We start from the raw sequence: 27,046 nt of genomic DNA on the forward strand, positions 1-27,046 counted from the left end.
TATATTAAACAATAATGCACTTTGATAAAGCATAAAAGCTATTCAGGCCTTAGTTAGCCATTGTTGTCCTTTTTTTGACATGATTAAGGGTTTCTGGTATTATATGTCAAAATCCATCATTTTCATGTATTAACTTTATGGCTTGCTTCTCAATATTGATAGCAAATGGCTTAACTAATTGAACATAAAACACAAACAAATGGATTCCAACTTATTCAATTTACACTAGGACGGTGAATTTCAACACTAAAATACTGGAGAACTATATTTGCAATGGCCAGAAAGAAATTGAAAAGAAAACTATGCTCCCTAGAACACAATTGTGTCTTCAATGTGCATGTCTTATTATTATCTACCTGAATGTGTATATTCAGAAAATTACGAGTAATTCATTAATGGAAAAGATACATACTGAAAACTTTGACAAAGTAGCTTGAGCAGCCACGTCTGCAACTTTGTTCTGATCTCCAAAAAATTGGGAGAATGAAATAGATTTAGCATTTGAAAACTTCTTTCTTGCTTCGTCAGATTCTTGAATCTGATAAAGGACAGGCACCAAAACAGAATATAAATCAACATGACATAAATCCATCAAAGAAGAAGTTTTGATACATATTTTATAGATGAAGCTATAGTTAAAGAAGTCAGCTGAGACAATAGTTAAATAAAGTCAACACATATTTTGGATATATAACAATGCGATTTGTAGATTGGATCTTAATTAATTACCTGCATTGCATTAACAATAAGGCCTAAGAGAATGAAAAGAGTGCCTGCAGGAAGAATAAAAACTGCTGCTGGGAACGCCATGTCCTTTTTTTTCTCAACCTGCCTCCAAATGTAATACACATTTAAACGACCTCTATTCCCTCAAGTCACATACCACTTGCTACACTAATTTCATAACAGGGCAGTCAACCAAAACCAACAGACATAGCACAAAATGTTGCTTTAATTTCATAACAGGGCAATCAACCAAAACCAAAACCAAACACCTTGCATTCGACTCAACATCTTATTCAATGTGACTTTCTTCTAGGTTTGTTTTCTGTTTTTAGCCCAAACTGAAACAATGCTCATTGAGGGGAAAACAGAGTCATAACCAAAACAGAGTGCACCTTTGTGGCTTTGTCATTCCAGAAAAAATCCACGTACGTCCACAGCATCGCATTAGAAAAAACCACGAATTAGGGGAAAATGAAAATTGAAAGGGAAAGCCCTAAAAGTAAAAACAACAGAAAAAATCAAGAAAATAAAAAAAGAAGTGTTGGAAGCAGAAAATTGATTAGACCTTTGGAATCGGAGGGCTTGGAGAAGAAGAGATCATCGGGGAGATTGACCTTGCCGTCGCCCATGTTTGGTGGAGCTCGAAGGTGAACAGAGAGATCCAGAAAGATCGAAAGAAAAACAAGAAAGAGAAGAAGAGTATGAAGACGAAGATGAAGATTAAGAAGATGAAGAAGAAGTGGTTTCGAGTGATGAAGGCGAAGGGCGAAGGGCGAAGGGCGAAGGGAATGAGAGGAGCTCTTCCAGGCGAGTGGTTTCGAGTGACAAAGACGAAGAGTGAAACAACTCAATTAGGGTTAGTGTCAATGGGTTGGGGACCGGGTTGGGGGCCGGGTTAGTGTCAATGGGTTGGGGACCCTCTCGCGACGCTTTTAATCTCTCTACAGCCACGCTTTTGAAGCGTGGCAGAAAAAAACCTTTTGGCCACGCTTTTAAAGCGTGCCAAAAGAGTACCAGGATATGGCCACGTTTTGTAAGCGTGGCCGTAATGAAACCCTGTTGCCACGCTTTTAAAACGTCCTTATTTCTCTCTATGGCCACGCTTTTGAAGCGTGGCAGAAAAAAATGTGGCTGTTTCTCTAATCAATTGCCACCCTTAGAAAAGCGTGGTTGTTGATCCTTTTCGCCACGCTTTTGAAGCGTGGAAAAAAAGTGGCCAAATCTCTAATCTATCGACACCCTCATAAAAGAGTGGCTATTGACTACTTTTTACCACGCTTTTGAAGCGTGGCAAGAAAAAAGCGTGGCCATAGGCCTTTTTTCTTGTAGTGAAAAATCTTGAAGCCTTTCTCCAAAATCTTTCCTTCTGGAGTAAAGAATCTTCCTTAGCCTTTATTCTTCATAGCTTTTTTCTTCTGATATCTTCTTCTATCTTTTTCTCTGATGATTGACGTGTGGTGCACGAATTGTGAATCACACTTTTCACAACTCGTACCACTAACCAGCAAGTGCACTGGGTCGTCCAAGTAATACCTTACGTTAAGGTTTAGACTTTCCAGATTCTCAAGAATGCTGCCAATGGATTCTAGCTTATACCACAAAGATTCTGATTAAGGAATCCAAGAGATATTCATTCAATCAAAGGTAGAATGGAGGTGGTTGTCAGGCACGCGTTCATAGGTTGAGGATGATGATGAGTGTCACAGATCATCACATCCATCATATTGAAGTGCGAATAAACATCTTAGATAGAAACAAGCGTGTTTAAACAGAAAATAGAAATAGTTGCATTAATTCATCGAAACACAGTAGAGCTCCTCACCTCTAACAACGGAGTTCAGAGACTCTTGCCGTCAAAGAGTACAAAGTTCAGATCTAAAATGTCATGAGTTGCAAAATAAATCTCTAAAAGTTGTTTAAATACTAAACTAGTAACCTAGGTTTACAGAAAATGAATAAACTAAGATAATTGGTGCAGAAATCCACTTCTGGGGCCCACTTGGTGTGTGCTGTGGCTGAGACTTAAGCTTCTCACGTGCCTAGGCTGTTTCTGGAGTTGAACACCAGGTTGTAACCTGTTTCTGGCGTTCAACTCCAATCTGTAACCTGTTTCTGGCGTTTGACACCAAACTGCAACATGGAACTGGCGTTGAACGCCAGTCTACTTTCCATCACAATTAAGAGTGCACCATTTGGACTCCTGTAGCTCCAGAAAATCGATTTCGAGTGCAAAGAGGTCAGAATCCAACAGCATCTGCAGTCCTTTTTCAGCCTGAATCAGACTTTTGCTCAGCTCCCTCAATTTCAGCCAAAAAATATCTGAAATTACAGAAAAACACACAAACTCATAGTAAAGTCCAGAAATATAATTTTTATTTAAAAACTAATAAAAATATAATAAAAACTAACTAAATCATACTAAAAACATACTAAAAACAATGCCAAAAAGCGTATAAATTATCCGCTCATCAACGTGATTGACAGCAAGAGAGAGGAGAGAGAAGAAAGAAAAATCTTTCGAAGGAAGCATTAACTAGAACTAAATCAAATTGAATTCTAACTTCCATTACCCAAGACATAGAGTAACGTGTAAGACCTTTTTGGTTACTGTTCATACACTGGTCCGAGCTATAGGGTCGGGTTGGCCGAAGACAAATGGACTGACTTCATGAAAGGTTAGCCCGCTATCGACCTCTTCACAAAAAGCTCGGAAGATCTCCACTAAGGCCCAAAGAGGCCTTAAACAAAGAGCCACCGCCTACTTAGATACACTGGAGCACTCAGGTATAACTCATACTCTAATTTAACAAAAAACCTGCTTAAAGCCCGTACTGACTTAAGCATCAGAGTCTCTTGCAGGTACCACCACCCTCCGGTGAGCGAGGACCAGCAGCACCTCAAGTTCTAGCAAGTTGGACACAACAGGCTCAACCAGACCAGAAGATCTCGTCCGAGATCGACCTCAACATTTCAGGTAACCCTTAAAACATTGGCGCCGTTACCGGGGACCTGAAAGTCATCCCAAGATCATGGCAAACGACCATCCTAACAATGACCACACCTCTGGCTTGGAAGACGGTACATGATGTGATGTATGAGGTGGTGTGTGGAAACCCCAATTGCATATGTGGGTTAGGAACTCGGTTATCCGAAATGGAATTAGCGTTGTAAGTATAGTCCTAACCCAACAATTGGAACCTCGATCAATCAAATTGGAAATTCAAAAGATATGTCACAAGCAAAACCAAATTAAAACCGAGAGTATTAAACTCCCGAATCGTCTCCTTAGGAGCACTTTAGAACAATGAGTGTGCCAATCCGGTTGCAGTGATCAAGGGTTTGTGAATGAAGAAATAAACATATAAAGCAATAAAAGAACATGCAAAATTGTAATGTTTGAACTAATTAATAAATTAAAGAACCGACTATGTAATATAAACAAGTAAAGTATAAAAGAAATCAATATATAAAGGTATGAAACATTAAAAAAAACATAAAAGAGAGACTTGGTTTGGAGTGAGCTAAGGGTTCTTTCCTTGTTGGAACCACAACTATGACAATTATGATGGATTAGTCTCACTTGATCAACCCTCACATCGGAAGATAACTTAAATGAGCATAAGAGTCCTTAACCCACAAATCCTAAATTGCTTGTTAATTGCCTTTAGCAACAGCTTAGCGTTAGTGGGAACAAGAACAATTAACAATCCAAGAATTGAAACTAAATGTTGGACATTCCAACTCTAGAAACCCAATTTCTCACTTTACCCAAGCCAAGAACAAAAAATTTAGCCTAAAATCATGTTTGACATTTTGTCAAACACTTGGTGGACAAAAAGCTTAAACATGTAGGAAATGAGAAAAGGCTTGAAAGTAAAAGCAATAATCAACCTCAATCAACAAGATCAACACAGGAAAGCATGAAACTAACATCAAACATCAAATTCATCAACAAGGAATTGAAATTGCAAGAGAGAAGCAAAATTGAACTATAACTTGAATTAGAAGAAAGAGTAATGACAATGTAACTATAAAGAGTAATAACAAGAGAATACTTACAATGAAAGCTAGAGAAATCCAAGATAAAAAATAGAAATGGAACTTGAATGTAAAACCCTAATGTAAACCCTAGTAGAGTTGATGAAAAACTTAGAGAAAAACTAAAACTAAAGCTTCCTATACTACTCCTAAAACCATCCTAATGATATGCTATCTTGTGTTGCTCATTTCCCCTTCAATATGAGTTAGAAGACTTCAGAAATGGGCCTCCAAAGCCCCCAAATCACGAGGCACGTGCAATTTTAATGAAGTCATGTGCGGACACCTGTGCGGACGCACAGATGTGTGCGTCCGCACACTTCGGCGAAAATCCAGTCCCGTGCGCACGCACACTAGGTGATCCACGCGCTCTGCTTGGGTAGCTATGTGTACGCACAGGTAGGTGTGCGCACGCACACGTCTCTGAGCTCATCTCCTTTGATTTCTCTTGATTCTTCCACTTTGTATGCTCCTCTTCTATTTTCTCCAATCCATTCCTACTTTGTACACCTGGAATCACTCACAAACAACATCAAGGCATCGAATGGAAGGAAGATGGAATAATAAAAATGGATTAAATTAGGTACAAAAGAGCATATTTTCACAATCAAGCACAATTTGGGAGGAGAGTTCAAAAGCATGCTATTCAAGGCAATAAGTGTGAGTTTATGTAATGAAAATCAATTCAATTCTAACCAAAAATCATCATCAAATATGGATTCATCAGTAAACCAACAAAAAATGCGGATGTCACACCACCATCACAAAAAGAAGCAAACCACTTTAAAGGGGACAAACAGCCTCAAAACACGGAAATCCTAGACGCCATCCGTGAGCAACAGGATCGCCTCAAACAGCTTGAAGAAGAGGCTGAAAGACAACAGAAAGCCGAGTAAGACTTACGAAGAGAAACAAGACGGTGCAGAGAGCTAGAAGAAAAACTCCAGAAACTCGAAGCTGATCTCAAAGCTAGGACTACTCGATCCAATCGTGAAGACAGTCCCCATAGAGAACGAGACCCATTCACGAAAGAAATCATGAAGGATAAAGTCTCAAAGGACTTCAAAGGCCCCTACATGACCTCGTACGACAGAACATCCAATCCAAGCCATCATGTCAACAACCTTAGGAGTCGGATGTATCTCACGGATGCCTCAGACGCAACTCGCTACAAGGCCTTCTCGACTACTCTCACCAAAATGGCTATAAAGTGGTTCGACAGCCTGTCCCCAAGGCCAATCACAAACTTTGATGACCTCGCTAAAAAATTCGTAGCCAGGTTATCCATTCAAAGAGACAAAGCCAAACACGCTCCAAGTCTACTAGGAATCAAGCAGGGAGATCGGAAAAGCTTCCGAAACTACATGGAAAGATTCAATAAAGCGTGCCTCGAAATACAAAATCTCCCCATAGAAGCGGCTATCATGGACTTATCAACGGCCTACGAGAAGGGCCCTTCAGCCACTCCATATCTAAGAAACACCCCACATCCTTGAACGAAGTGCAAGAACGAGCAGAGAAATACATCAACATGGAAGAAAACTCCCGACTAGGAAAAACCTCAAAAACTGGGTTCTCCTACCCCTCCTAGGACAAAGACAAAGAGCCAAGAAAGAATGAGGACCAACCCGCAGAGAAGGCTAGGAAATACCATAACTATACCCCTCTTTGGGTATCTTTAATGGATGTCTACAGAGAGATATGCAACACATAAAAGATCCCACCACCCCGTCCAATTAAGCACAAAAGGGGAGGAAGTCAGATCAAGTATTGCGAATACCACAAAACCTATGGGCACCCCACAAACGAATGCTACGATTGGAAGAATGTCGTAGAAAAATTGAATCGAGAAGGAAGACTAGATTGATTCCTAGCCAACAGGACGAACGAGCCAAAGAAGAGAAGGAGGGATAAAGAAAGAGGACGAGCTGAATGCCCCACTCACACCCCGAAAAGGCATGTTCATATAATCAATGGAGGATTCACAGGAGGAGAGGTCTCAAAGTCGTCCCGCAAAAGACACCTTAAAGAAATATACCACGTTGGAGAAGGGAGTAGGTCGCCCGACCTCCGCACCATTTCTTTCACCAAGGAAGATGCCGCTGGCATCATCCTTGGGCATGATGATCCCGTGGTCATTACAATCATACTGGCCAATGCCAACCTCCACCGAACATTGGTTGACCAAGGAAGCTCAGCAGACATCCTACTCAAATCTGCCTTCGATAAGCTTGAACTACAAGAAAAGGAGCTAAGAGCATATCCCAACAGCCTATTCGGCTTGGAGACACTCTGATCCAACCCCTCAGATACATCCCACTAGCACCACCATCGGGAAGGGAGCCCGGTCCAGAATGCTAAGCATAGACTACATCATAGTCGATGTGAACTCCGCCTACAACGCCCTTATAGGACTGACAACCTTAAACCAGCTTACCGCAGTAGTCTCCACTCCACACTTATGCATGAAGTTCCCAACTCCGGAAGGTATAGCCACTATCAAAGTAGACTAAAAGCTTGCGCAACGCTGCTACAATGAAAGTCTGAACCTTAAGGGTGACCCAGGAGGAAAAGAGGCCAATGCCATTGAACTCGGAGGAGCCTGGGCTCGCGACGAACTCCGTCCTCAGCCAGAAGGCAAAACTGAGGAAGTACAAGTCGGAGACACCCCAGACAAAACAACAAGTATAGGAGAAAACTTGAGAGGAAATCTAAAAGAGCTGCTAGTAAAGCTCTTAAGGGAGAATTCCGACTTCTTCACCTGGAAAGCCGCTGATATGCTCGGCATTGATCCCGGCTTAATGTGTCACAAACTAGCAGTATACCCCGGATCTCGACAATTATAGCAAAAATGTAGAAAGCTTGGCCCGGAGTGATCACAAGTCGTGGAGGAACAGGTGCAAGCATTGCTAGAGGCAGGGTTCACAAGGGAGGTTAAGTACCCGTTGTGGCTGGCCAATGTCGTATTGGTAAAAAAGCCAAATTAAAAATTGCGGATGTGTGTAGACTACACCAACATCAATAAAGCCTGCCCAACGGACTCCTATCCCATCCCAAACATCGACACCCTGGTCGACGCGTTGTCGGGATACTAGTACCTTTCCTTCATAGACGCCTACTCAGGGTATAACCAGATCCGAATGAATCAACCTGAACAATAGAAAACCTTGTTCCTAACCCCGAAAGCAAACTACTGCTACGTAATAATGCTGTTTGGACTAAAGAACGCGGGGGCCACATATCAGAGGTTAATGAACAAAGTATTTGCCGCCCACATTGGGTAGCTGATGGAAGTCTATGTGGACGACATGCTAGTAAAAACCCAAAAAGAGGAAACATTGCTGCCCGACCTCGCTGAAGTATTCGGTACCATAAGAAAGCACGGGATGAGGCTAAACCCCACAAAATGTACCTTTGCAGTAGAAGCCGGCAAATTTCTAGTGTTCATGCTTACCCAGAGAGGCATTATGGCAAACCCAGGGAAATACCAAGCCATACTCAACATGAAAAGCCCGACCTGTGTGAAAGAGGTATAGCAGCTAAATGGAAGACTAGCGGCCCTGTCCAAATTTCTAGCCGTATTAGCACTAAGATCTCTTCCTTTCTATGAAATACTAAGGAAAGGAAAGAAGTTCGAGCGGACTCTGGAGTGCGAGAAAGCCTTTCAAGACTTCAAGTCATTCCTGGGATAACCACCAATCCTGACCCGACCTCAATAAGGAGAAGAACTGATACTGTACTGATGAGCGGATAATTTATACCCTTTTTGGCATTGTTTTACATAGTTTTTAGTATAATTTAGTTACTTTTTATTATATTTTTATTAGTTTTTATTCAAAAATCACATTTCTGGACTTTACTATGAGTTTGTGTGTTTTTATGTGATTTCAGGTATTTTCTGGCTGAAATTGAGGGACCTGAGCAAAAATTTGATTCAGAAGCTGAAAAAGGACTGCAGATGCTGCTGGATTCTGACCTCCCTGCACTCGAAGTGGATTTTCTGGAGCTAAAGATACTTAATTGGCGCACTCTTAATTTTGTTGAAAAGTAGACATCATGGGATTTCCAGAAATATATAATAGTTCATACTTTGCCCGAGATTTGATGGCCCAAACTAGCGTCCAAAGCCAGCCTAAAACATTCTGGCGTAAAACGCCCAAACTGGCACCAGAATTGGAGTTAAATGCCCAAACTGGCACCAAAGCTGGCGTTTAACTCCAAGAACAGCCTAAGCATGAAAAAGCTTCAATGCTCAGCCCAAGCACACACCAAGTGGGCCCCAAAATGGATTTCTGCACTATCTGCACTTAGTTACTCATTTTCTGTAACCCTAGATTACTAGTTTAGTATAAAAACTACTTTTAGAGATTTATTTTTTATCGGGAGATATTTTGATCATATGTAACTTGGATCATCTTTTCACGTTTAGAGGCTGGCCTCACGGCCATGCCTAGACCTTTTTCATTTATGTATTTTCTACGGTGGAGTTTCTACACCCCATAGATTAAGGTGTGGAGCTCTACTGTTCTTCATGAATTAATGCAAGTACTATTGTTTTTCTCTCAATTCATGCCTACTTCTTCTCCAAGATATACTCTTGTACTTAATTCAGTTAAGTCAGAATGAAGGGGTGACCCATGACAATCACCTACTATCTTCATTACTCGCTTAACCAAGATTCGCGTGCCTGACAACCACAAGCGGTCTACATGATGTTCAACGTAGTCATTGGACGACAGTCGGAGTATATTCTCTGGGTATCTAATACACGAACCGAGTCCGTGACATTAGTATCTTCGTGGTATAGGCTAGAATTATTTGCAGCATTCCTGGGATCCGGAAAGTCTAAACCTTGTCTGTGGTATTTCGAGAGGATCTTACAGCTTGCCATGGAAGGGAGCACACATGGTTGGAAGAAGGCAATAGGAAAGCCGAGGTTCAGAAGCAACAAAGCATCTCCATATGCTTATCTGAAATTTCCACCAATGAATTACATAAGTACCTTTATTTTATTTTATGTTTTATTTATATTTTAATTATCAATACTCATAACCACTTGAATCCGCCTGTCTGAGATTTACAAGATGACCATAGCTTACTTCAAGCCGATAGTCTCCGTGGGATCGACCCTTACTCACGTAAGGTTTATTACATGGACGACCCAGTGCACTTGTTGGTTAGTTGTGCGGAGATGTGAAAAGTGTGAATCACGATTACCCACACCAAGTTTTTGGTGCCGTTGCCGGGGATTGTTCGAGTTTGGACAACTAACGGTTCATCTTGTTGCTTAGATTAGGTAATTTTATTTTATGTTTAAGCTTTTTATTTTTATTTTCGAAAAATTAAAAAAATATATAAAAAAATTAGTTTTCAAAAAAAATATATGTGTTTTCGAAAAATTCAAAAAAATGTGTTCTTCAGAGTTTTTAAGAATGAATTCTAGAGATTCATGAGATATGTTGGAACCTGGCTGGCTGTTAAGCCATGTCTAATCTTTTGGACCGAGGTTTCTACTTTCCATTGTAGAAAGGACATGTCTATATTTGTATGCTGAAGCTTGGCTGGCCATTGGCCATATCTAATCTTTTGGACCGAAGCTTTAAACTAACATTATCGGAATCCTGGAATTCTTATTAAAAATTTTGAATTTCTTTATTTTCTTTTTCCAAAAAAATCTTCGAAAAATTACAAAAAAATTAATAAAATCATAAAAACCAAAAAATTTTGTGTTTCTTGTTTGAGCCTAGTGTCAGATTTTAAGTTTGGTGTCAATTGCATGTTTTAATTTTTCTTTAATTTTCGAAAATATATGCATTGTGTTTTTCATTGATCTTCAAGTTGTTCTTGATGATTTTCCTTATTTGATCTTTCCATTTTCTTGTTTTGTATCTTTTCTTGTTTGTCATATGCATTCTTGAATTATTAGTGTCTAAAGTTTAAAAATTTTTAAGTTTGGTGTCTTGTATGTTTTTCTTGTCTTAAAAATTTTCAAAAATAAATTCTTGATGTTCATCTTGATCTTCAAAGTGTTCTTGGTGTTCATCTTGACATTCAAAGTGTTCTTGCATGCATTATTTGTTTTAATCTTAAATTTTTATGTCTTGTGTCATTTTGTTGTTTTTCTCTCTCCTCATTAAAAATTCAAAAATTAAAAATAATATCTTTCCCTTATTTTACTCATAAATTTCGAAATTTTGGGTTGACTTATTCAAAAAATTTTAAAATTTGGTTGTTTCTTATTAGTCAAGTCAAATTTTCAAATTAAAAATTCTATCTTTTCAAATCTTTTTCAAAATCAAATCATTCCTTCATGTTTTTTGAAAATTCTTCAAAATTAATTTTCAAAATCTTTTTCTTATTCTTATTTCATATTTTCGAAATTATTGCTAACATTTAATGTTTTGAGTCAAAAATTTCAAGTTGCTACTTGCCTATTAAGAAAGGTTCAATCTTTAAATTCTAGAATCATATCTTTTTAGTCTCTTGTTAGTCAAGTAATCAACTTTAATTTCCAAAATCAAATCTTTTTAATTTCCTTTTCAAATCTTTTTCAAAAATGATTTTCAATCATACCTTTTTCAAAATTTGATTTCAAAATCCTTTTCTAACCTCTTATCTTTTCAAAATTGATTTTCAAATCTTTTTCAATTAACTAATTAAACTTTTTGTTTGTTTTAATATTTCTTATCTTTTTCAAAACTACCTAACTACTTTTCACTATCTAATTTTCGAAAACCACTAACAACTTTTTCAAAATTCCTTTTAATTAACTAATTGTTTTAAATTTTAATTTAATTTTATTTCTCTTCTTAAATTTCGAATTCTAACTAACAATTAAAATAAAAACAAAAATATTTTTCTTTTCTTTTAATTATTATTCAAATTTTCTCTCTCTCTCATCTCTTTCTATTTATTTTATTTATTTACTAACACTTCTCTTCTTCTTATAATTCGAACCCTCTCCCTCTCTCTGTGTTCAAATTCTTCTCATTCTATCTCTACCTCATTCTTCTATTCTTCTACTCACATAAAGGAATCTATATACTATGACATAGAGGATTCCTCTTCTTCTCTGTTCTCTTCTTTTTCATATGAGCAGTAACAAGGATAAGAATATTCTTGTTGAAGCTGATCCTGAACCTGAAAGGACTCTAAAGAGGAAGCTAAGAGAAGCTAAAGCACAACACTCTGGAGAGGACCAAATAGAAATTTTTGAAAAAGAAGTAGTTATGGCAGCCAAAAATAATAACAATGGTGGAGATGCAAGGAAGATGCTTGGTGACTTTATTGCACCATCTTCTGACTTCTGTGGAAGGAGCATCTCAAGTCCTGCAATTGGAGCAAATAACTTTGAGCTGAAGCCTCAATTAGTTTCTCTAATGCAGCAGAATTGCAAGTTTTATAGACTTCCATTGGAAGATCCTCATCAGTTCTTAGCTGAATTCTTGCAAAACTGTGACACTGTTAAGAACAATGTGGTTGACCCCGAGGTCTACAGACTTATGCTTTTTCCTTTTGTTGTAAGAGACAGAGCTAGGACATGGTTGGACTCACAACCTAAAGAGAGCCTGAACTCTTGGGAAAAGTTGGTCAATGCTTTCTTGGCCAAATTCTTTCCACCTCAAAAGTTGAGCAAGCTTAGAGTGGAAGTCCAAACCTTCAGACAGAAAGAAGGTGAATTCCTCTATGAAGCTTGGGAAAGATACAAGCAATTGATTAGAAGGTGTCCTTCTAACATGCTTTCAGAATCGAGCATCCTATGCATATTTTATAATGGTCTGTTTGAATTGTCCAAGATGTCATTGGACCACTCTGCTGGCGGATCTCTTCATCTGAAGAAGACGCCTGCAGAAGCCTAGGAACTCATTGAAATGGTTGCAAATGACCAGTTCATGTACACTTCTGAAAGAAATCCTGTGAATAATGAGATAACTCAGAAGAAAGGAGTTCTTGAGATTGATACTCTGAATGCCATATTAGCTCAGAACAAAATATTGACTCAGTAAGTCAATATAATTTCTCAGAGTCTGACTGGAATGCAAGCTGCATCCGGCAGTACTAAAGAAGCTTCCTCTGAAGAAGAAGCCTATGACCCTGAGAATCCTGGAATGGAAGAAGTGAATTACATGGGAGAATCCTATGGAAACACTTACAATCCTTCATGGGGGAATCATCCTAATCTCTCATGGAAGGATCAACAGAAGCCTCAACAAGGCTTTAATAATAATAATGGTGGGAGAAATAGGTTTGGCAATAGCAAGCCTTTTCCATCATCTTCTCAGCAACAGACAGAGAATTCTAAGCAGAGCCTCTCTGACTTAGCAACCGTTGTCTCTGATCTATCTAAGACCAATTTCAGTTTCATAACTGAAACAAGGTCCTCCATAAGAAATTTGGAGGCACAAGTGGGTCAGTTGAGTAAAAGAGTTACTGAACTCCTCCTAGTACTCTCCCAAGCAATACAGAAGGGAATCCAAAGAGAGAGTGCAAGGCCGTCAATATGTCCAACATGGCCGAACCTGTAGAGGAGGAAGAGGCAGTGATTTCCAGTGAGGAAGACCTCAATGGATGTCCACTGACTACTAAGGAGTTCCCTAATGAGGAACCAAAGGAACCTGAAGCTCATACAGAGACCATAGAGATTCTACTGAACTTACTGTTGCCATTCATGAGCTCTAATGAGTATTCTTCCTCTGAAGAGGATGAAGATATTATTGAAGAGCAAGTTGCTCAGTATCTAGGAGCAACCATGAAGCTGAATGCCAAGTTATTTGGTAATAAGACTCGGGAGGATGAACCTCCATTGCTCATCAATGAACTGAATGCTTTGGGGCAACTTAAATTACCTCAGAAGAAACCGGATTCCGGAAAATTCTTAATACCTTGTACCATAGGCACCATGACCTTTGAGAAGGCTCTGTGTGACCTAGGATCAGGATTAAACCTCATGCCACTCTCTGTAATGGAGAAATTAGGGATCTTTGAGGTACAAGTTGCTAAATTCTCACTAGAACTGGCAGACAATTCAAGGAAACATGCTTATGGACTTGTAGAGGATGTCTTAGTGCAGGTTGAAGGCCTATACAACCCTGCTGATTTCATAATCCTAGACACTGGGAAAGAAGAGGATGAATCTATTATCCTTGGAAGACCCTTCCTAGCCACAACGAGAGCTGTGATTGATGTGGACAGAGGAGAGTTAGTCCTTCAATTGAATGAGGGCTACCTTGTGTTTAAGGCTCAAGGATCTTCTTCTGTAACCATGGAGAGGAAGCATGGAAAGCTTCTCTCAATACAGAGTCAAACAGAGCCCCTACACTCAACTTCTAAGTTTGGTGTTGGGAGGCCACCATCATGCTCTAAAAGTTTGTGAAGCTCTCTAAGAGCTCACTGTCAAGATATTGACATTAAAGAAGAGCTTATTGGGAGGCAACCCAATGTTATTTAATTATATATATTTGTTTTCCATTGTTATTTTATGTTTTCTTTAGGTAGATGATCACGTGAAGTCACAAAAACAACTGCAAAATTAAAGCGGAATCAAAAACATCATTAAAAATAGCACACCCTGGAGGACAGGCTTACTGGCGTTTAAACGCCAGTAAGGATAGCTGAATGGGCGTTTAACACCTAGTCTGGCAGCATTCTGGATGTTAAATGCCAGAATGGGCAGCATTCTGGGTGTTTAACGCCAGAAAAGGGCAGCAGACTGGCGTTTAATGCTAGGAAAGGTAGTAGAGCTGGCGTTAAATGCCAGAATTGGCACACAGTGGGCGTTTAAACGCCAGAATGGTGCAGGGAGCAGAATTCCTTGACACCTCAAGATCTGTGGACCCCACAGGATCCTCACCTACCCCACCTCTTCTTCTCTCCTCTTCACACTTTTCGATAACACTCTTCCCCAAATACCCTTGACCAAACCCATCAATACCTCTTCTCCAAACACCATTCACCTATCAAATCCTACCGTCTTCTCCACACTCTCTTCACCACTCACATCCATCCATCATAAAACCCCACCTACCTCACCAATCAAATTCAAACCATTTCCCTCCCAAACCCACCCCTTCATAACCAAATTCCCTCTCCCTCTTACCCTATAAATACCCCTCCTCACCACCTTCCATTTCACACATCATACACACTTACCCCCCTTGGCCGAACCCACTCCTCACCTCCATATCCTCTATTTATTCTTCTTCTCCTCCATTCTTTCTTCTTTTGCTCGAGGACGAGCAAACCTTCTAAGTTTGGTGTGGAAAAAGCTCTGCTTTTTATTTTTCCATAACCATTAATGGCACCTAAGGCCGGAAAAACCTCTAGAAAGAGGAAAGGGAAGGCAATTGCTTCCACCTCCGAGTCATGGGAGATGGAGAGATTCATCTTAAAAGTGTATCAAGACCACTTCTATGAAGTTGTGGCCAAGAAAAAGGTGATCCCCGAGGTCCCCTTCATGCTCAAAAAGAGTGAATATCCGGAGATCCGATGTGGGATTCGAAGAAGAGGTTGGGAAACTCTCACCAACCCCATCCAACAAGTCAGAATCTTAATGGTTCAAGAGTTCTATGCTAATGCATGGATCACTAAGAACCATGACCAAGGTGTAAACCCGAACCCAAAGAATTGGCTCACAATGGTTCGGGGGAAATACTTGGATTTCAGTCCGGAAACTGTGATGTTGGCATTCAACTTGCCAATCATGAGAGGAGATCCTTATCCTTTCACTAGAAGAGTCAACTTTGATCAAAGGTTGGACCAAGTCCTCATGGACATCTGTGTGGAAGGAGCTCAATGGAAGAGAGACTCAAGAGGCAAGCCGGTTCAATTGAGAAGGCCTAACCTCAAACCCGTGGCTAGGGGATGGTTGGAGTTCATCCAACGCTCTATCATTCCTACTAGCAACCGGTCTGAAGTTACTGTGGATCGGGCTATCATGATCCATAGTATCATGATTGGAGAGGAAGTAGAAGTTCATGTGATCATATCTCTAGAACTATACAAGGTGGCTGACAAGCCCTCTACTTTGTCAAGGTTAGCCTTTCCTCATCTCATCTGTCACCTATGCAATTCAGCTGGAGTTGTCATAGAGGAAGACATCCTCATTGAAGAGGACAAGCCCATCACTAAAAAGAGGATGTAGTAAATAAGAGAGCCCACTCATGGACCTCAACAAGAGCATGAGGAAATTCCTCATCATGAAATCCCTGAGATGCCTTAAGGGATGAATTTTCCTCCACAAAACTATTGGGAGCAACTCAACACCTCTTTAGGAGATTTGAGTTCCAACATGGAGCAACTAAGAGTGGAGCATCATGAGCACTCCATCATCCTCCATGAAATCAGAGAGGACCAAAAGGCCATGAGAGAGGAGCAACAAAGGCAAGGAAGAGATATTGAGGAGCTAAAGCACTCCATAAGATCTTCAAGAGGAAGAACTAGCCGCCATCACTAAGGTGGACCCGTTCTTTAATTTCCTTGTTCTTATTTTTCTGTTTTTTTATTTCTATGCTTTATGTTTTATCTATGTTTGTGTCTTTATTACATGATCATTAGTATCTAGTGTCTATGCCTTAAAGCTATGAATGTCGTATGAATCTTTCACCTTTCTTAAATGAAAAATGTTTTCTGAAAAAGAAAAAAAAAGTACATGAATTTCGAATTATATCTTGAAAATAATCTAATTATTTTGATGTGGAGGCAATACTTTTTGTTTTCTGAATGAACGCTTGAACAGTGCATATTTTTTATATTGTTATTTATGAATGTTAAAATTGTTGGCTCTTGAAAGAATAAATGAAAAAGGAGAAATGTTATTGATAATCTGAAAAATCATAAAATTGATTCTTGAAGCAAGAAAAAGCAGTGAAAAAGAAGAAGCTTGCGAAAAAAAATGGCGAAAAAAATAAAATAAAATAAAATAAAGAAAAAAAAAGAAAGAAAAAGAAAAAATAAGCAAAAAAAGCCAATAGCCCTTTAAACCAAAAGGCAAGGGTAAAAAGGATCCAAGGCTTTGGGAATTAATGGATAGGAGGGCCCAAAGGAATAAAATCCTGGCCTAAGCGGCTAAATCAAGCTGTCCCTAGCCATGTGCTTGTGGCGTGAAGGTGTCAAGTGAAAAGCTTGAGACTGAGCGGTTAAAGTCGTGGTAAAAGAGTGTGCTTAAGAGCTTTGGGCACCTCTAACTGGGGACTCTAGCAAAGCTGGGTCACAATCTGAAAAGGTTCACCCAGTTATGTGTCTGTGGCATTTATGTATCCGGTGGTAATACTGGAAAATAAAATGCTTAGGGTCACGGCCAAGACTGATAAAGTAACTGTGTTCAAGAATCAACATACTGAACTAGGAGAATCAATAACACTATCTGAATTCTGAGTTCTTATAGATGCCAATTATTCTGAACTTCAAAGGATAAAGTGAGATGCCAAAACTGTTCGGAAGCAAAATGCCACTAGCCCCGCTCATCTAATTGGAAATGAGCTTCATTGATATTTGGAATTTATTGTATTTTCTCTTCTTTTTATCCTATTTCGTTTTTAGTTGCTTGGGGACAAGCAACAATTTAAGTTTGGTGTTGTGATGAGCGGATAATTTGTACCCTTTTTGGTATTGTTTTTACATAGTTTTTAGTATGATTTAGTCACTTTTTATTATATTTTTATTAGTTTTTATTCAAAAATCACATTTCTGGACTTTACTATGAGTTTGTGTGTTTTTCTGTGATTTCAGGTATTTTCTGGCTGAAATTGAGGGACCTAAGCAAAAATCTGATTCAGAGGCTGAAAAAGGACTGCAGATGCTATTGGATTCTGACCTCCCTGCACTCGAAGTGAATTTTTTGGAGCTATAGAATCCCGATTGGGCGCTCTCAATTGTGTTGGAAAGTAGACATCTCGGACTTTCCAGCAATATATAATAGTCCATACTTTGCCCGAGATTTGATGGCCCAAACTGGCATCCAACCCCAGCCTAAAGCATTCTGGCGTAAAACGCCCAAACTGGCACCAAAATTGGAGTTAAACGCCCAAACTGGCACCAAAGCTGGCGTTTAACTCCAAGAACAGCCTAAGCACGAAAAAGCTTCAATGCTCAGCCCAAGCACACACCAAGTGGGCCCCACAAATGGATTTCTGCACTATCTGCACTTAGTTACTCATTTTCTGTAACCCTAGATTACTAGTTTAGTATAAAAACTACTTTTAGAGATTTATTTTTTATCGGGAGATATTTTGATCATATGTAACTTGGATCATCTTTTCACATTTATAGGCTGGCCTCACGGCCATGCCTAGACCTTTTTCACTTATGTATTTTCTACGGTGGAGTTTCTACACCCCATAGATTAAGGTGTGGAGCTCTGCTGTTCTTCATGAATTAATGCATGTACTATTGTCTTTCTCTCAATTCACGCCTACTTCTTCTCCAAGATATACTCTTGTACTTAATTCAGTTAAGTCAGAATGAAGGGGTGACCCGTGACAATCACCCACTATCTTCGTTACTCGCTTAGCCAAGATCCGCATGCCTGACAACCACAAGCGGTCTACATGATGTTCAACGTAGTCATTGGACGACAGTCATAGTATATTCTCTTGGGTGTCTAATACATGGACCGAGTCCGTGAGATTAGTATCTTCGTGGTATAGGCTAGAATTATTGGCAGCATTCCTGGGATCCGGAAAATCTAAACCTTGTCTGTGGTATTCCGAGTAGGATCTGGGAAGGAATGACTGTGAAGAGCTTCAAACCTGCGAATGTTGGGCGCAAGTGACAGTGCACAAAAGGATCAATGGATCCTATTCCAACATTAGCGGGAACCAATAGATGATTAGCCATGCGGTAGCTGTACCTGGTATTTTTCATCCGAGACGAGAAATCCGACAGTTGATTAGCCGTGCAAAAACGGTAGAGGACCATTTTCACTGAGAGGATCTTACAGCTTGCCATGGAAGGGAGCACGCATGGTTGGAAGAAGGCAATAGGAAAGCAGAGGTTTAGAAGCAACAAAGCATCTCCGTATGCTTATCTGAAATTCCCACCAATGAATTACATAAGTACCATTATTTTATTTTATGTTTTATTTATATTTTAATTATCAATACTCATAACCATTTGAATCCGCCTGACTGAGATTTACAAGATGACCGTAGCTTGCTTCAAGCCGATAGTCTCTGTGGAATCTACCCTTACTCATGTAAGATTTATTACTTGGACGACCCAGTACACTTGCTGGTTAGTTGTGCGGAGATGTGAAAAGTGTGAATCACGATTTCCCACACCATGTACCTCGCCATTAGAAGTCGTGCGATAGCATTAGCCCTGATCAGAGAGGATGACAACAGGCAACAACCAATCTACTTCATTAGCAAGGCCTTACAGGGGGCGGACTAAACTACCAAAAGATAGAAAAGTTTGCTTACACCCTCATACTCACCTCCCAGCGACTTCAACCATACTTTCAAGCCCACACCATTAGGGTAGAGACTAATCAACCCATGAAAGGCATCGTGTAGAAAATAGACTTGGCTGGAAGAATTATACAATGGGCGGACGAGTTGTCCGAATTCGAGCTCAAGTACGAAGCTCGCACCACCATCAAATCCCAATAATTGGCCGACTTCGTCGCAGAGTACACAGACACCCCGGGAACCAGCATAGAATGGAACCTTGACGTAGTGCAAACTGTCGGTTTAGAATTTTCCACAAATTGAGTTCTGTTGGAAGTATAGTCCAGGCCAATGAATAATGCTCACAGTCAAAGTTTGAATTAAAAACAATGTCACAATTTAAAACTAATTCAATTCCGGGAGTTTCAATTCCCAGGTCGTCTCCCAAGGACACTTGAGACCAATGAGTGTGCAATCTTGGTTGTGGGATCATGGGATTTTCAATAAAGAAATAAACATATAAAGTAATAAAAGAACATGCAAAATTGTAATATATGAACTAATAAAGGAGTTAATGAAGTAACTATGCAATATGGACAAGTAAAGTGTAAAACGAACTAATGTAAATGTGTATGAAGGAATTGAAGCATAAAAGGTATCTTGGCTTGGAGTGAGCTAAGGGTCCTTTCCTTGTTGGAACCACAACTATTACAACTAGAACGGATTAATCTCACTTGATTAACCCTCACATCGGAGAGTAAGTTAAATGAGCATAAGTGTTCTTAACCCACAAATCCTAAATTGCTTGCTAATTGCCTTAGCAACAACATAGCATTAGTGGAAACAAGAACAATTAACAATCCAAAAATTGACACTAAATGTTGGACATTCCAACTCTAGGAACCCAATTGCTCACTTTCCCCAAGCCAAGAGATAGAAAACTAGCCCAAAATCATAATTGACTTTTTGTCAAACACTTGGTGGTCAAGAACTCGAAACATGGGAAAAATAAGAAAAAGCTTGAAAGCAAAAGCAACAAATGATCTCAATCAATAGTAAAGACTTAAGAAAACATGTAACAATCATCAGATTCATCAACAAGAAAAAGAAATTGCAAAAGAGAAGTAAAATTGAACTATAACTTGAATTATAAGAAAGAGTAAGGACAATGTAACTATAAAGAGTAGTAACAAAGAGATACTTACAATGAAAGTTAGCAAAATCCAAGATCAAAATGGAAATGGCACTTGAATGTAAAAATCCTAGTATAAACCCTAGTAGAGATGATAAAAAAGAAATTAAAGAAAAACTATACTAAAGCTATCTACTACTACTCCTAAGCTACCCTAATGTTATGCTATGGTATGGTCTTCATTTTCCCTTCCTTTTGAGCTAAATGGCTTCAGAAATGGGCCTCCAAACCACCAAAACCGCGAGTCACGTGAGATTTTAATGAAGGCATGTGCGTCCACCTGTGCAGACGCACAGACGTGTGCGCCTGCATACTTTGCCGAAAATATCTACCCGTGCGTACGCACAGGAAGTTGTGTGCACGCACACTAGGCAATGCTTGAATGAATGCGCGACACGCACGATGCAACTCACGCGCACGCGTGGCTTTGATCTGATGGCTGTGCGTACGCACACAGGTCTGTGTGTACGCACACTAGGCCGAGCTCTTCTCCTTTGATTCTTCATGCTTCCTCCACTTTGAATGCTCTTCTTCCATTATCTCTAAGCCATTCCTGCCTTATACCCCTAAGATCACTCACAAATAACATCAATGCATTGAATGGAAGGTAAATGGAATTAAATCAATCAAATTAGGCACAAAAGAGCATGTTTTCATAATCAAGCACAAATTAGGAAGAAAGTTCAAATGCATTCTATTTAGTGGAATAAGTGCAAGTTTATACGATGAAATCCATTCAATTTCAACCAAAACTCATCATCAAATATGGATTCAGCAATTCCCTCACACTTAAACACTAGCATATCCTCATGCTAAACACACTCAAAGGAGATAAATGAAAGGAAAACGATTTATTCTATTTACTACCTAAATGCATGCAACTATCCTAAAGGTTACTACCAATATCTACTATGCAAAGAGTTGGTAAAACAGACCATGAAATTCCAATCCATCACAAGAAGGCTCTGGGGCAAATGTAAAGAGTTTATGCACTAAAACCCATGTCCAAAGAATTGAATTGAACTTTTCAAAACTAATCACCAAACAACTTGCAAGAAGATACAATATGAGATGCAAAAACATAGAATTGAGCGATCGAACCCCTCACCGGATGTGTATTTACTCAATTCGCTCAGTGTTTAGGGCTTAATCACTCAATTCTCTTTTTATCATGCTTTTCAAAGATTTGCACTTCATCTAACAATTAACTAGTATTTGATGCATGAAAGACAAATATTATGAGGTCTTTGGAGGGTTGTAATGGGGCCAGGGTTTAGGTAGGATAAATGTGGTTAAGTGGACTTAAAGAATTAGTTCTTTGATTAGCTTAAGTGTCCACCTAATCCTATATCACCTATATGCTCATAACAATGCAACCTAGCTACCCAATTTCTTCCTATCTCACCTTACTCATGCACTTTCTTTTCAAAACATGAACATATGCATCCTTTATTTCAACTTTTTATTTCACTTTCCATTATGCACAGTTTTTTTTAATTTATTTCTTGTCTTTGTTAGCACAAGAGATGCATATGACCTAAAACAACGAACACATGAGCATTTTTCAATTGTCAATTTTTCACAATGAGTTCCATGCCTCTATCACCAATGCTTCCCAATAATTTCCTCCACACTTAGAATATACACACTAATCCACCCAAGCTAATCAAAGATTAATTCAAGGACATCAATGGTTTTTCGCTTAAGGGAAAATAATGTGCTAAAATTAGAACAAAAGGAAATTACAGGCTCAACAGGGGTTCACAATGGTGAGTACAAGGGTTGGCGATATAGGTTGATGAGTTCAACATCAAAGATGGCTTCAATCATGCTAAATGCATCCAAACAAAAAATACAGGATATAAAGAAACATGCAAATCAATGATCACAATAAAAAAGGAGTAAAATCACACCAGAACAAATATTATGGTTGAAAAATGCAACCATCTATCAAGGCTCAAATCTTACAAGGTATGTTGTTCTAGCTCTTTTCTATGTTCCACAAACAGAATACTTCAAGCAAGTTGGAAAACACAAAATTTTTCTTCAATTCAATGGATGGTATGCCCAAAGAAAGATTTCATGGAAATTCCTTGGTGTTTCACCAAACTTATTCATTCTATCATGCAACATGCAAACATTAACTACCATATAACTATGAACACTAAAGGGATATATACAGACAAGCCAACTAAGATGCAATAAAGATAAAGCTACTAAAATAGAGTAAAAAGAACTAAAAGGGTATTGCAAAGTGTTTTAAGAAAAGAGAATTTTCTTACTCCCACGAAGTCATCGATCCTCCCCCACACTTAGTTCGTGCACAGTCCTCCGTGCTTGCTTAGGATCCAAGACAATGAGAATTTCGGGGCCACTTTCAGCTGGTGGTATCGAGAATGGGTTGGTCACCTTCATCACACTCCTCTCCAACTAGCTCGGATGAAGCCTTAGGAGTTGGGCCGGGGTCTCTTCCTTCTAGCTTCGCCGCTATCCACTTAAAACGCTTCTGCCCCAAATGCTCCATGCGGTGGTGACACTGACCAAAAGCATAGGTTTGGATTTTTCGCACTAAAAATAAGATTGACGTTGCAAGTATAGTCCAAACCCAATCATTGATCATCAATCAAATTATAATCCTAAAGATGTCACAATCAACACAAAATAACCGGGAGTTTTAAATCCCGGGTCGTCTTCCCTAGGAACTAATGCCAATAAGTGCACAATTTTGGTTGTGGAAAACAAGGGGTGTTTTCAATAAAAAGGAAGCAAACAAATAAAGAGATAAAAGAACTAGACAAAATTATAATTAATAAATTAATAAAGGAATAAAAGAACTATGTATGTAATACAAACAAGTAAGGCTAAAAAGTAATGGAAAAATGGTTCAAAACATAAATGAAACCTTGACTTGGGATGAGTTATGGAATCCCTTCCTTGCCATAACTACAACTATGATAATTATGATGCATTAATCTCACTAAGTCAACCCTCACATCGGACAGTAAGTTAAGTGAGCATAAGTGTTCTTAACCCACAAATCCTAGCTTGCTTGCTAATTACCTTAGCAACAAATTAGCGTTAGTGGAAACAAGAACAATTAAGAACCCAAGAATTATCACTAAATGTTGGACATTATGGCTCTAGTAATCCATACACTCATTTCCCCCAAGCCAAGGGGTGGAAATTACCCCATAATCAAAATTGGTATTTTATCGAACACATAGTGGGCATAAATATAAAACATGGCAAAATTGGTAAATTAATGAAAGCTATGAACCATAAATGATCAAAATCAATAAAGGCAACTCAAATAAACATAAAATAAGCACCAAACATCAAATTCAACAACTAGAAAACCAAAATTACAAGACTATATATAAATTGGCAAAACAAATGAAAATATGAGAAAGTGTAGAACAAGTGTAGTAATTAAAAGAGAATTTAAAGAAATACTACCAATGAGATAGCAAAATCCAAAGCCAAAATTGGAGTATAAAATGCTACAAACTCTAATTAAACCTAAGAAAACTTGAGAGAAAACCTAAACTAAACTACCCTAAAACTACTCCTAAAAACTATTCTATGAAGTATGGTAGTGTATGTTATGATATATAGTTGCTTCTCCCTTTAAATATGCTCCAAATCCTTCAAAAATGAGCCAAAAAGCCCCCAAAACGTGAGTCCACGTGACTTTTTAATGGAGGCATGCGCTGGTACCTGTGCGTATGCACAGGCCGTGCATGGACACACTTGCTGATTTTCCTCCTATGCGTGGGCACAGACCTGTGCGTACGCACAGGTCCTGATTTCCATTCTGCCCTGAGCATGGGCACAGCCTGTGCGTGGGCACAGGTCCTGATTTTTACCCTGCCTTGTGCGTGGGCACAAGTGCTGATTTTGACCCCTATGCGTGGGCACAGAAGGTGTGCGTGGGCACAGGCTGAAATGCTTCTCTCCTTTGTTTTCTTCATGTTTTCTCCCTTTTTGCATGCTTTCTTCCACTTCTACCAAACCATTCTTGCCTCTAGGACCTGAAATCACTCAACAAACATATCACGGCATCGAATGGAATAAAAGTGGGATTAAATTGCTCAATTTAAGCACAAAAATGTGTTTTCACATTTAGGTTCAATTTAGGAATCAAACACAAAAGTATGCTATTTTAGTGAATAAGTGCGAGTTTATATGATGAAATCCATCCAATTCAAGCTAAAATATATCGTCAAATATGGACTCATCAGGTGGATATCGTGCAAGATGTCTTGGAATAAATCCAGAAGTGACCGGAGAACCGGTAAAGGAGTCGATGAGGTTGGTAGACTTGATGGTGGTGCTATAGGTGCCTTCCTCTTCGAGGGTGTCTTCTCTGATGATCCATTCAATTCTCCCCTCGGAATGAACTTGTTGCCTCTTGGAAACTCGAATATGATATCCATTTCTTGCCTCTCTACCCCGCTGCATTTGCTAAGTGCATCACCATCGACGGAAATGGAATGTTGATATTTTTCTTCTCAACAAATTTCCAAATCGATTTACGCAACAAAGGTACAATGGCTATATGCTTCCTTTCCATAATAGCCCAAAGTAGCAAAGCAGTTCTAAATCTGACATGGGTAGTGTGGGTGCTCGGAATGATGTAGTCTGCCACAATCTGATGCCGTATACGAGCTTCGGCATTCAAATCAGAGCATGCAATACTAGTGGGAACAGAATTTCTCCCTTTGCTATCCTCTCAAGATGCACCAGGATGGCCTATTCTCTCAAGAATGGGAGCCAGAGATATTCTTCCTTTGAATACATCCACTTTTATCTTGAAATAATCATCCTTCTCAAGCAGAATGTGGGGAATGTTTAGAATAGCTTTTAGAGCTTCATTGGAAGTATCCAACATCCTTTCCTGGAGGAATACTAACTTCGGTTCCCAAGCTTGGTAATTCGCATAGAATTCCTGCACCATAGTTTCATTGACTTCAATGGGTTCTCGCTCGAGAAATTTCTAATGAAGCGAGGTAATTCTTTCATGAATAGTCGCCTTGTACTGGCTTGGAACCTTCAACGGCCGCTCCCAATGGATTGTGCGCTTCTCAATAGCCTCGTATTGAGAGTCAGCTCTTCAGTTAACCAAGGTACTCAGTTTATTACCTTGGCGATTCCACCAAATATCAGGAGAGTGAACGGTAGTTTGCACAACTGACAAAGTAACCGGTGCCTTACCCTTCTTTCGCATCCTGAAAATAAAATAAAAGATTTTCGAGATCATAGGGCAACAATAAAACAAAATTACTGAGGAAGCACTAACAAGGTTAACAGAAGCTCTGAAAATAGTGTGATTTATAAAAAACACAGTGTATATATTCCAATGATGCGCGCGGTTGGAACACACACACCGGCCGAATACCATGGCAACCACACTGTTTATCGGTCAAAACTCACTGCTTCTCAAATAAGTGCTTAAGTTGCAAGGCTAAAGCATGGACATAAAAGCAACTTCAAGCTCGCACCAATTGATTCATTAACACGCTTTGAATGTAATGGTCATTGAGGTTGTTGGCAAGAAATTTCATTAGCAAAAGAGTGTACAACAATAATAACCATTCACTCAAAGTGAAGTGTCAATTGCTCATCCTCAAGAAGTGGTAACGACATCTGCAATGTTCTTAAGTTGAGGCCAAAAGCTGTTTCATCAAGACAACATCTAAAGTTGAACAATTGTAAAGTGATTACCGAATCCAAATTCCGAGATGAACAATGACAATTGAGTTTCACACAATACAAGGCATTTGTAACCACAATCCCACATCAACAAACAAGGAAATGCATTGGTGAATTCACTTAACTACCATCAAAAGTCATAATTAAAGCTGCACAATTCATACAATATGCCTAACAAGATATAAATTGAATACATATGATGGCCATGTCATATGAATCAAACAAAGTGTTCATTGAGGCATTTAATCAAACATGTGGTATGCAATGTGCAAGCTTATCACAATTAATGCTCAAATTCAATCATAAGCAACCCATAATCAAATATCAACACTTGCAATACAAAGACACAAAGAAAAGCACTAAATTTAATCTAAGCAACATGAAAAGAAAATCAAAACAATTGCAAAAATCAACAAAAAGGAAAATAAGAACCTAAAAAATGAAGGTCGAAACAAACAAGAATGGGGAAGGAAACAATGGTACTTCTTATAGCCACTGCGACTTGCGGTAGTTGGGTTCGCCAGATAAACGCCGGAGAGGGAAAAAACTCACCGGTGGTGAAGAGAGAAAAGAGAAAGGAAAGTGGTGCACGAATTGTAAATCACACTTTTCACAACTCGTACCACTAACCAGCAAGTACATTGGGTTGTCCAAGTAATACCTTACGTGAGTAAGGGTCGATCCTACGGAGATTATCAGCTTGAAGCGAGCTATAGTTATTTTGTATTTCTTAGTCAAAAAATCAATTATAATTATTAGTTTGGATTGCGAAAAATAAAAGAGCATGAATTAAATACTTGTTATGCAGTAATGGAGAATATGTTGGAGTTTTGGAGATGCTTTATCTTCTGAATCTCTGCTTTTCCACTGTCTTCTTCTTCACGCACGCAAGGTTCCTCCTATGGCAAGCTGTGTGTTGGTGGATCACCATTGTCAATGGCTACCATCCGTCCTCTCAGTGAAAATGGTCCAGGTGCGCTGTCACCGCTGTCAC

The 27,046-nt window shown here is 39.1% G+C and overlaps 1 long non-coding RNA gene across 1 annotated transcript; it reads right to left on the reverse strand.

Moving 5' to 3' along the window:
- Positions 733–19,557, reverse strand: LOC110269714. The gene is made up of 3 exons (XR_002358477.1): positions 19,545–19,557; positions 7,194–7,196; positions 733–828 (listed from the first exon to the last, which is right to left on the reverse strand). It is a non-coding gene; the product is annotated as an uncharacterized LOC110269714 (long non-coding RNA).

Source organism: Arachis ipaensis, chromosome B03, assembly GCF_000816755.2.
Source record: "Arachis ipaensis cultivar K30076 chromosome B03, Araip1.1, whole genome shotgun sequence".
Classification (NCBI taxonomy): Eukaryota; Viridiplantae; Streptophyta; class Magnoliopsida; order Fabales; family Fabaceae; genus Arachis; species Arachis ipaensis.